This window comes from Mytilus trossulus, chromosome 5, assembly GCF_036588685.1.
Source record: "Mytilus trossulus isolate FHL-02 chromosome 5, PNRI_Mtr1.1.1.hap1, whole genome shotgun sequence".
Classification (NCBI taxonomy): domain Eukaryota; kingdom Metazoa; phylum Mollusca; class Bivalvia; order Mytilida; family Mytilidae; genus Mytilus; species Mytilus trossulus.
Genome location: NC_086377.1, coordinates 10,565,792 through 10,579,013, shown reverse-complemented (window position 1 = coordinate 10,579,013; position 13,222 = coordinate 10,565,792). Strand labels below are relative to the sequence as shown.

The 13,222-nt window shown below is 31.2% G+C and overlaps 1 long non-coding RNA gene across 1 annotated transcript; it reads right to left on the bottom strand.

The window, feature by feature from the left end:
- Window positions 1-3,083: 3,083 nt before the first annotated feature.
- Window positions 3,084-4,098, bottom strand: LOC134719403 (uncharacterized). The gene is made up of 3 exons (XR_010107579.1): window positions 3,984-4,098; window positions 3,762-3,839; window positions 3,084-3,196 (listed from the first exon to the last, which is right to left on the bottom strand). It is a non-coding gene; the product is annotated as an uncharacterized LOC134719403 (long non-coding RNA).
- Window positions 4,099-13,222: the final 9,124 nt, after the last annotated feature.

Here is a 13,222-nt window from a genome sequence, read left to right as displayed (position 1 = left end):
TCTCACTAGGATTTAGCCATAGCGGTGTAAGTTTATATCCGACCAATGCTGTTGAATCTCTCTTTGATATCTTTCGCCATTTTATTAGACAGAACGAGTCTCACATACATTATAATTATGGTATGTGTATTGCTTAACTTCACTACACTTATAACACTGTATGTAATGTAGATATATAGAAAACAACACAATCCTGATTGTTGTATTTTGTAATCATTTTATTGTATTTTTGTCGTTCTTGGTACAATTACGTTATGCGTTTGAATGTCTCCTGGTATCTTCTGCCTCTTTTGTAGACACACCGCACGGCTATCACATATTATATTATAAGCAAGCTTATTGTTTAACTTTACACACTTGTATTACTCTCTTTATATAATGAACTATAGTATATATAATTATACTTTTCTGTTTGTAACTTGACACTTACACGCTGAACAAAAATCAGTCAAGTTAATTATTATAGTAAACAGCAAATCATTCAGCCAAAAACAAAAATCGTCATTGAATTTAATTAAAAAAAAGAAATGCAATAAAAGTACATCATTTCGAGACTATTGTGTGTTCTGTCAGATAATTCAAAAGTAAAGTCATTACTATGAGTTAGCTTTTGTTTTCTCATCTTGCCTAATTGTTATGTTGATGATTTCAAATTTTAGAGCTATGCTCACGTCTACCATACATCATTTTAATGGTTTATCTAATGTTCACTATTACTTAATTGGTACAGATATCTTTATATAATGACCTACATATACCACTATACGCTATACTCATCTGTTTTCTACGTGACACCTACTTGTTTTCTCTCATTCGATATACGACTTTCGAACAGCGGTACTGAGAAAATTTCTCTCTCCCAATGGTATGTTTATTGTTTAACTTTACTCTTCTAACACCTTTATATACATTTTATTACATTTTAAAGTGCATATTATATAAGTGTAAATTACTTATCTGTATGCTACTTGACACTTACATCCTGAAACAATCAAATAAATAACCATTACATACAGCATACCATTCAGAAAAGAATTAAGTTGTCTCCAATATAATTATAGGAATAAATAGTCATGTGAGAGGAGAAAATTTGTAGATGACAGTTTGTTTTTGTCATATTTTTTAAAAGTATAGTCAATAAGATATAATGATGCCAGTTATTGCAATGTAAAAGTTGTGTGATTTGGCGCTTTGTTCATTTATAATTTGTTAAGAAACCTAAAAAATGGACGTTAGGTCAATATCATCATATTGATGTGTTTTTTCCAAGGACATATACTTCAATTGAGAGATGAAAGATACCAAAGGGACAGTCAAACTCATAAATCTAAAACAAACTGACAACAGTTTTGGTAACTATACAGGTTTACACATTTCTGCTTTCAGCATTTCCAATGACGGTAAATGTATTAATCATTGCATGAAATCACACAATTTGTTTGACGACTGTTGTTAGTGTTTTTGTAGGACTAGGATTTAGCCATGGCGGTGTCAGTTTATATTCGACCAATGCATTGGAATGTCTTTTTGGTATCGTTCGCCTCATTTGTAGACGACCCGCGAGTCTCACATACATCACGTTAATGACATGTGTATTGTTTTACTTTTATTACTGAATTTATCACACGTTATGTCATGAAGATGAAGATACATATAGAAAACAACGCAATCCTGATTGTTGTATTTTGTATTCATTTGCTTGTCTTGTTGTCGTTCTGGGTACTAAATTATAACGTTATGCGTTTGAATGTCTCTTGGTATCTTCTGCCTCTTTTGTAGACACACCGCACGGCTATCATGTATTTGGTTTTGATGTTATATTTGTTATTCCCGTGGTGTATTGTCTGTTGCTTGGTCCGTTTCTGTGTGCTGTTGCGTTTCGGTGTTGTGTCGTTGTTCTCCTCTTATATTTAATGCGTTTCCCTCAGTTTTGGTTTGTTGCCCCGATTTTGTTTTTTGTCCATGGATTTATGAGTTTTGAACAGCGGTATACTACTGTTGCCTTTATACATCACAATCATGAAATGTTTATTGTTTTACTTAAGGATGTACACCTCTGAGGAGCCAAAAATTTCTAGAATTAAACTTTTTTTCTTAACCTGATTTTTAGGTTTATAAGACTGTAACAAAACAATTGGTGAAAAAAAAATCATATGGTGGTGTGCTTCTTTTTTTGCTACGGCCCGTTGAAAATGCCCAATTTTGATGATTTTCTCACTTTTCATTGATTTTTACCTATTTTTGGGCTATTATCATGAAAAAAATCACAGTTCCACAATTAAACTTTTTTTCATACTTTCCATAAAGATGAAGTGGACCAATCTGAATAAATTTAACTTACAAAAACTCTAGGTAGGTGTTAATATAAGAAAGTTTTATCATATTTTGATGCTTTTTTGTGAAAAATTTACCATACTGCCAATTTTGTATTTTTATGATTTTTCTCATTTTAAAGAACAAAATGCATATTAATTCAACTTTTTGTTATAAATGATTGAAAAAATACATATCTAAGAAATTTGAAAAGACCAAAATGAGATTGGATGTATATTATTCTTGTAAAATCATTTTTTGTATCCCTCACCCATTTTCTCAAGATTTTGACTAAAAATACTGACTTGAATGGTCGTAAAATTTGAAAACTGGATTATTCAAAAACCGTTCATGGTAAATTTTTTCACAGAGTTATGTTTGATTATAATATTTTAAAAATTCATTGATATTTTCCACTTCTATCATATGTTTTAGAAATAATTTAAGAACGAGATTTCAACGAGACTGAAAAGTCAGAAGAATACATCCTAAAGAACACCTAAATGTCAAATAAACTTAATGTAATTTTTTTCCCTCCAATTGCAAGTTATTTCAAGCATAACTGCCAAGTTTTGTCTCAGTCAGATCTATAGTTTCAGAGAAAATCACTATAATGTAAAGCCATATCCTACGGCAATTTCAGTCTAATTTCTTCGACAAATCCAAATTTCAGTGTATCATTATAAAACGCAGTGTTGACTAATATCTGATCAAAAACTCATGATCTATGCATTCAAACAATTAAATAGAATACAAAAGACAACTTTTAGATGATAAACAATTTTATTGCACCTTTTAGAGTTCATTTGAAGGTCTGTTTTGGTCTGTTTTGGTCCATTTTCCCTCCTTCCTTCCTTTTTCATCAAAACTTGATATCTTTTGTCTAAAAAATAAAATAAATGTGATTATTTCCCCACAACAATGATATAAATGTAATGTTAAATCAATAATTAAAGTGTTCTAGCTGAAAGAACTGTCTCTATAAATGTTAACAGTCTACACGGAAGTTTCTAGAAGCCCTTATGTGTAACTCGAGTTTTTAGTCTGTTCGCCTAGTGTGACAAATAACGGTTCCCTTTCAGTCAACCATTTATTGTTACTGGTATCAAAGTCTTTTTATTTTCTCATAACAGTATATTTCTAATAGATTTACACAAAGTGTCCACTTTCTTGTATTTTACATTAGAAAATGGGGAGAAAGAGTAATAAAAGATACCTCAAAATGTTTTTAAAAAGGGTTATGTCCCTTGGAATGCTGGTACAAAAAATAATTGGTAAGAATTATAAAGTTTAAGTATGTGAGAATGGATTCTGATGTGTATAAATCCAGGGCAAATAAGTGTTTAGATGATTTATTGTCTGTGCAAAATGTAGATGGCACAATGGCAAATTGTAAACTTTTGCGGCCAAAAAAAAACACAAAAAACATGATGATAGTTGATACTTACTTTAATGCTGAAGTGTCATCTGCAGACCAATTCACATATAAGATTTTTCAACAGAATGCTCTTCAGAACATGTGAACACTGAAATAAAAAATTCACATGTTGTATAAACAAAACTGTTAGGGTATTATTTAAAATTTAACACAGTAAACTAAATACAGCTTTATCTGTCCACCCATTTGACTTAGAAAACACCCGTAAACCCCCATTTCAAGGCAATTTTACCTCAAACGTGCTTTCTGTGTCTCAATCCATTCCGAATAGTCCATGTTTACAATGTATGAACTGGTTTATTAATAACTTTTAAAAATGAAAGTACAATAAGGTCACGAGTGCACATGTAGTTTCCCTAAATAGGTGTAATACCACCATTGATTTTTCCCTATTAGTCTTTGTTAAATTGGTACTTTTAAAAAAAATGTACAGAATTTACCTTTATTTCAACCAAAGAAATACTTTGCATGAACAAAGTTTAATCCTTTCCAGTGCTACAGTGAAAATTTCACACTACATTTCATTGCATATAAGAAAGTAACCTGCACCGGAAGTAAACAATCAGATTTTTACCAGGTTATTTACTGGTTACCTGCTTTGGCAACTATGTAACCTTAACTTTCCAAAATATTTTATAAGACCATCAAATAAAAAAAGAATGATGCTTTCAGACACCCAACATACATGTTTATGACTCAGAAAAATTTAAGTGCATTGAAATGCAGGGTTAATTTTCTACAACTGTCAAATTCAAGGGAATATTTTTTTAGACCTACTTTCGTATGCAACCGGATGTGGCGTATCATGATTTGGTGGTATTACACCTTAACACATGTGTATTACTCTCTTCATATAATGAACTATAGTATATATAATTATACTTTTCTGATTGCTACTTGACAGTTACACGCTGAACAAAAACCAGTCAAAATAATCAATTTATTGAACAGCAAATCATACAGTTAAAAACAAAAAATCGTCATTGGATTTAATTGAAAAAGTAATGCAATAAAAGTACAACATTTTGAGAATATCGAGTGTTCTGTCAGATAATTCAATAGTAAAGTCATTACTATGAGTTTAATTTGTTTTCTCATGTTTTCTCATAGTGATTGAGATTATTTTAAATTGTAAAGCTACCTAACTAATTTATATAAATATCTGTATACACCAACACAATCAAACAAACCAACATATACAATAATACGCTATACTTATCTGTTTTCTACTTGACACTTACAATCTGAAAATATCAAATAATTAATTATAAAAAATTAATAAATAAACATGTAATTGAACAAGTAATGCAGTAACATGGTGAGTGTGCGGTGTAAACCCTGCAATGTTTACGTGCTGTATAAATAGGAATGTGACAAATGAACAAACATTCGACATGACACTTCTATATTTTTACTTAGTGTTTTGTCCGAGCAACATTTGATTTACGATATGGTAACTAGATAGAAAAAACTTTTTACCACAGTTCACATAAACTGGACACAAAGTAAACGTCGCAGGGTGTCTTTATCAACGAGACAACATTATGCTTTAATCTTTTTTTCATGAATTTTTAATTTGTAAAACCTGGTATTTATATATGTGCAATTAATCTCACAACGTTAGTACATCAACATGATTGTTTTGTTTGATATGTGTTTCTTTGTATCTCTATAGTATAAACAATGATTGTTTTTTGTTGTTGTTCCTGTTTTTTTTATATTTCTAAGACATGTGGTTCCCAGTTTATTATGGATATATAAGTTTGACTGTCACTCTGGTATCTTTCGCCCCGTTTTTGGTACATGCATTCCCTAATGTAGAAAATGATGGATTAAACTTTGTGTTATAACTAGCTGAACCTATTAATCGTATTACAGTATCATATGATTCGAATAAATTGACAACAATATGCACGGGTGAGCAAAATAAAAGACACAATGGCTTAAAATGGGACTTGTTTTCGATTACAGTATAATAGACGTTAAATGTTTACTTTCTCGAAATATGTTTTAAACCTAATACAATGGGCATTCGAAAATCATAAAACCAAAAAAACATACACCATAGCAAAGAAATTTACAAAAAAAAAAGCCAAACAACACGTTTGATAAAAAAACCAAAGAACACTTAGACCTAGCCATCGTCGTGTTGCTCAAGTCACAATCTATTGTAAGCTTATTTTTGGAACAATTTGACGAATTGCGAACTTTGAATATTTGTCTTTGACAAAAGACGTAGATCATACTTACAAATTACGTCTCTTTTCCTTTCTGAAAGATGAAACAGATCAATGGTATCAGTTACACATTCTAAACAAAAATACTGATAGATAATTTGCTGTTTATCCAGAAAAAATTTCCGAACCAATATTTATAGTTTCTATAAATTTAGGTAAGTTTACTTTATTTTACCACCTATTGTTGAATTGTATTGTAAGATTAACATGTAAAGTCGTTATGGATGAATATTACATTATTTAATAACATTGGCGGCATAAACCTTTCTACATCAGATAATTAATGTCTCAAAAGTGATAATTGACTCAGCAAATATGAGGGTCTGAAATTTAATGCCAACGTAAATCGTCTAAATTCACAAATTTGTGCTGCGTTTAGAGCTTTACGTCATCTACGTTATGCCGTTTCAGCGTTTTTAAATATGTGAAACATACTCAACGAAAAAGGCAAATGTCGAGTAGTTAGTAATAACTTTCAATGTAAAAATATTCTTTGTCGTTCAGTGTTGAGGATTTTGGTTAAGCTGTTCAATTTTTCTCTGGAAATTTCATCCAAACAAAACTGCAATATTGTACAAATGAGTATTGTGTTGTTTGAACTTTCGACAATTGTCATCACACCATATATGTCTCACTCTAAGATTGACTACAAAGTAAAATTGAGAATGGAAATATAAATGTGTCAAAAAGACAACAACCCGACAAAAAGGAGAGAACATGTAAGACAACCTATGGATCTTAAAGACAACGAGATAATCCTGCGCTGGCGTTAACTGGCCTCTAAACAAAACATTTGTACTAACTCAGTTCCATTGATGTCAAACCAAACTGCAAAACACATACATTAACTGAAATTAAATTTAAAAAGACTAACTAAGGCTAAGAGGCTCCTGCATTTGGACAGGTGCAAACATCTGTTCAATGTCGACACAACAAACACACAGTTATCAAGACAGTGCCAATAACGACATCAGTAGTTTTCCGCATTTCAACGTCATAAATATGTTGAGAAAAAACAAATCCCGGTTACAAACCTAAAACTAAGAGTCCCACACTAATTATAAGAAGTCACAATGGAACAACAGAAACACTGAACTGCAATGAAAACAAAGGGCAATGCAACATACATAGAACCCAACTATTTGAATACAATTTCAATATTCCTGACTTGAAACAGAACATTTTTATAACCATTGGTGTGTTGAATATAGTTTTAAGTCTAAACAAACCTCGCGCACTTGACTCAGTTTGAAAGAGTCTTATGTCAGAAAAGGTAACTAAAAAAACCTATGCAAAATGGCAGTGATGCGTATATCAACAAAGACAGTTACTGACATGCATGCGAGCTCTACAACACATCTTAACTGATTAAAAATGAATTTCTTTTTGGTCTTTTGTGGATAGTTGTCTCATTGACATCTTCTTTTTTTATATTCTCCATATTATGCAAATCATGCAAATCATGCATAATACCCGTGAATGATTTAGTATCAAACCACCAAATGCGCCCTATGAGTGATTAAATACGAGAACCAAAATATGGCGTCTATTATTATTATCATGCCTCCATTTACATCACTGCTGACGAAGGCGAACCTATGTTGCTCATTACATTTGTGTAAATTATTAACAAGTTAATAGATATAGCGCTGCTCTATATCACTCTTATTGGTTTGTTCATCGATGTTTCTTATTGATTTCTTAAACAGTCCAAACATCTGTGTGGCGCACTCCAATTACACATGTCACCAGTTGCATTTTTCGAGATAAAAGACTCATGTATTTTGCACTTCATTGACACTTTGAAATCATACATTTGATACGCTAAATGATATAGATGTACAACTTTGTGTTATGTCCATAGAAACAATTAGAATGAACTTACCCACACCTGGTACATCTGAACAGGTATTTTCCTTGCTCCTTTGGTATCACATCCTGTTTGTATTCACTATAATAAGCAATACTATTGATTGACTTAAAATTTACTCTATTCTAAGATAATATTAAAATCCAACAAGGTATTACTAACTGATACACACATAAACAGTGCAAAAATATCATAAAAGCATTTGAAATATATACAAGAGTCATAAACCAAATTAGCCAATCTCGAATGAATTGAAATAATAATTTATAAACAAATAAATCAACTTAAATCTGGACAGAGAAACATTTGTTTTACTAGAAAGATATATTGCTTTACTTCAGAGATGTTTTCTATGGTTCAGTGTAGAACAGAAGCTGTTTACCCACAAAGAGTATCACAGTTCACCATTTGTTGTCGTTACGTAGTATACGTAATGTTTGACAAGAACTTATAATTAAGTTCGACTTTTATTTAGCTGTAATGGTCGTATTGGTGTATGTCGTTCCTTTAAACAAAATTAGATGACATCAACCAAAATATATTCAATTTGAGGTCATATATATTTTATCTTTCCAATCCTTATAGAATTATTTCTGATTGCATTACGCTTTTCCCTCTATTTCCCCGTCTTTCCTACAGACACTTACCAACTGAATGAAATGACGAACTATTTTAATTTAACCATTCATAAAACAGCATATGTGTAATCTCGTTTCAACTTGTTGAAGAAATATATACGATTACTCCAATTATTTTGTAATGACTGATAGTTCCCAAGTGTACAATACAATCGAAACCCCTTGTATTAGTTCCATATGCATTTCGGGAATGTGACTGATAAGATCATATACTCCGTCAACAAAATAAGTTTGTGAAAGTGACTACTGGATTCGTTAACCTCTTAATCTTCAGTCGACTATGAACATATTGAATGTGACTGTTGAAATCGTTTACCCTTCCAGCAACAGTCGATTGTGAATGTGAATGCTGAAGTGGTTTAACTCGTTAAGACAGTCGATTGCGAATAACTTTGTGAATCAATAAAAACTTTTATGTTAAAACGTGGTGACACTATCACAAAGAGGACATTTCCTTATAAGGAAAGATATGACATACAAAGGCTATTTACAAAAGGACAAACTACACTTAACAAAGCAGTGTGACTTTGTTATGTTGTTGTAAACATGATGACTTCTGATTATACTATGTACAACGTGCATCAAAAGTCCAGATAACTTAGATGAATGTCTTTTCTATTTTGGTTTTATCGGTAATTCGTATATTATCCGTTTGATCTTACTGCCTAATATTTTCGAGTAACAACGTACTTGCTGTATCACTGAAAACATTGGGCAATACATTGTTAAAAGTCATAACTACCGAGAAACAGAATAAGATGTAGTTTCAGCGATGCGTGAACAAAACAAACTTACTTAAGGTAGATAAAACTTCCTCTATTTTGGATTTTGGCATACCAGAAAACAAGGTCTAGATTTTTTTATAAAATGTGCAAATTTCGAAATTAGTAGGTAATTCATGTGTAAGATTTTTCATTATGATTTGGAAAATACCATGTTTTATCATATTTATGGTTGTATTTTACCAAAACACAAATACTTTTGTCTGATTTTTTTTTCCAACTTTGCCATATAAGGGGAGCCAACTCAAATGCAAGGGCAGATACTTCAGATAGTGTTGCTTTTACAAAAGAATGTGTTAGGAATTCACCCATTTTATTATGTAGCAAAAAAACGAGTCTGGTGACCCCATTTTTTCTTCTTTTTATCTGGAAAAATTATATTTGAGCTATCTTCTCATAATTTATCTCAAAATTCTATGGTGTAGTTTTCGTTTTATGACCGAAAATTGGGGTTTCTTTGCAGAATCTATACAAAATTTGACAATTTTGCACAACCTGTAGTGTGAAAATTAGTCCGGTGACCCATTCTTGTTATAAATGTTTTTAAACAAGCAGGATAAAAACTACATTTTGGCAACTCATTAAGAAATTCTATGGAATTTGATTTAGACACCCCATCTATTTTTAAGAGTAAAAATGTCAAAAAAGGGGTACAACAGTCAACATTGTGTTATCATCTTAATCACTATAAAACAACAAATGTAACGAAGAAAAACAAAAAGGCATACATTAAATTTAACATCCTCATTTTGCTTTTCTCATACGATTTTATTTATCTATGTTAAGTCTACCCGTAAAGGATGGAAGTTTTCAGTACTGGTGTAAAATTTCGCGTTTGAAAATCGCACAGGTAGAACTTAATCATAACCGTTGCAAGCAACGTCAAATGATGAGCTATGCAAGAAGATAATGTGTAATTCACTCAATCATTTGATGACAAGATTACATTGTTAAATACATAAATTTAAAAAAACTGTATAATATACAAATATATTCCTTACCTCTTGGGTGAAGGCATTTCTATTTCTCTGTTCATGGTGTGTTGTGTAGGCATTTCACTGATAAAAGAAAAACAAATTTTTGTTTACCTTTTTTTCAAAATGTTCTGTCAAGTATCAGAAGTATAACAGTTGTTAACACATATTCATTTTCTTTGTATGTTGGCGTTAGTTTTTGTAGCAGTACAGTGTTAATGTTGTTCTGTTGCTTTCCACTTGTGGTAAATTTGTGTTTCCCTCAGTTTTGTTGGGATTTATATCAGTTTAATAGATATATTACTACTGTAAAGCGGTATACTTTTATTGTCTTTATTTGTGTTATAATCTTGCATAAAATGCATGAAATTGGAATAAAATATTTATATAACGAGAAAAATAGATATATCTGTTCTTGTTTCAAAGCAAGTATTTTTGCATTGGTACATATGTTTACGTATTGTCGAGATTGACGCATGTACATGTATCAATACAACCTAAACTGTACACTTCCGTATACCCTGTATTTATCTACTGGAGCACATGTTGAATCCATAATATTGAACAATACATTTGTAATGAACACATATTTGTATTTCATGCATTATCTCTCCTTCGTCTGTCATATCATATCCAGACATAAGTTGATATTTAAAAAAAAACAACACTTATGTGATTTTGCAAAAATATTTTTCTCATTTTTAAAAATACTATGATTATATTAAAACATGTATAACGACTACAAAATGGTCAGTTATCTTTAGTAGAATTACCTGATTATGTAGTTACCAAACATCTGTTTAACTTCGTTATCTGTTGCAGACTTAGCAGTATACTTTATTTTAGGAAACTCAGGTATATGCTTTATCGTCAGCTTTGCGATGTCGTCTGTCAGCTTCTGTAAAGACTTCAACAATTTTCCATCGTTTCTGATCTTGTCGAGTTCATGAATTTTCTTGTCAAAGTCGCTTCCCGCTTTCAAATCCATTCTAGTATCTGCCATGATCTTTGTCAATTTGTCCTTTTCTCTCCTAGATTGATCATTGACCGATGAAATCATCTCTGCAACACATTTATCAACCATAGCCTTGAGTTGTGTACCTTCTTTTGTAATAGCTTTGACTACTCCTTCCACCTTGACATCAAATTCCTTTATACCTTTTTCTATCTGCTTCATGTTTTGTGTTGACTGTTGTACTCTTATACGCAGGTATGTTGTGTTCTTCTCCTTTAACTGTTTAATGCTGTCCAGAAGCTTGGAAAAAGCATGCCCTGTGTGACTGCCAGTCACACAACTACTGCACACTACTACGTCACATGTTTTGCATACAAAACTGAAGTTTTCATTGTGGTCCTTACATTTCGATTTACCCTCCGGGATTACATCAGAGGAAGACTGGAACTGGTGAGTTTTTGATATCTTCTGCCTACTATGAAAAGTTTTACAATTTTCACAAAAGTTTTGTTCACACTCCAAACAGTATTGGGATCCTGGAGCACTGATACATATCTCACATGTTTTAGAGGCTGCCTGTGCCATTTTGTCGCTTATCGTCTTCAATGTGTAATGCACAGGTAAGGTATATAACCAATGATAACGTGTTCTATATTTGAATCAATTACGGTTATCTATGTATAATGTGTATTTAGATGATAAATTGTGAAATATTAAACTTGAATTATAACCTGAATATCATTTGAACATTTAAGATAGTGTACAGTTATGTTAATGACATTAGTTATTGACCTGCAATCTTGACTTGATTATCATAATTTAACAATTGTATTGAATTATCTGACTTATATACCGTCAAAAAATTTTAATTTTATAAAGATTTGTAAAATTTAGTATACTATTTTACTGACAACACAAAGGTGGGATATTCCTTTCTAATGCGTTCAGGTTTTAATACGCCCTGCGGCTCATTTAGAAAGTGAAATAAAACTCACTAAATAATTTAAATATAAACCTTTTCAAAATTATTATCCATACACAATAAAAAAAATAATTGTAACTGCATGAGTAAGACACAAATGTATTGTTACCATCCGATAACGGTGTATGATAAATACAAGACACATTGTAAGTTATTAATTGTACCACGTAGCTTATGCAAAAGGGGGAGGGTATGTTTTTTTTCTATTTGTTATGATATTTCTACCTCGGAAAAGTAATTTCTTGAACAAAATTACTTGAATCGAATGAAAAATGCAGAAAGCTTGTCTTTTGCATACTTATAAATTTCATTAAAAGATAATCAGGATATCATTATATACCATCCGCACCAGACCCTTTCGTGAGTTACGTTATTGTTATTAAATAGAATATAAGATTATCGTATTAGTTGAGTAAAAGGTATACATAAATTTTAAAAAGTTAAGATCTGACACGAAGACGAATATAGGATACAGTATGATTTCTTATTCAGTTTGTATCGTTCTGAACATGCATGACATATTTGCCACTGTACGCTAAGCAAGCAACCAAAAATCAATCAACCTATTCAGTTTGACTCAATAAGATTTACAAAATCTTACACACGAATATGTTAAATTTTATTTTATAAATAGTTTTTAAATATTTATCTTATGAAAGTCCACAATAAAAACATCTGACATATATGATAATAGTTCTTTAGTGTAGCGATGAATTAACAAAATTCACGTTATTTGTTTCTTAGATTAAAATGCGGGACTACAATGTGGTTTCTTTTACACCTATCATCGATTTAACCTTGAAAAATAAATTTCCAAATCGGCAACCAAAAACTGTTCAACGAATAAAGTTTCGAAGTTAATCACAGATTGCATGTTTATCAAGGAAAATAATGACACAGGTCAGTTTATGCCTTGGAGCATATATCATTGAAACATGGTATCGTCCGCGTTGATTCTGAAAAAGAATGACCTGTCGTTCTGAAAGAAAATAACTCCATATAGGTATATAATCTATAATAACTGGAATATGTA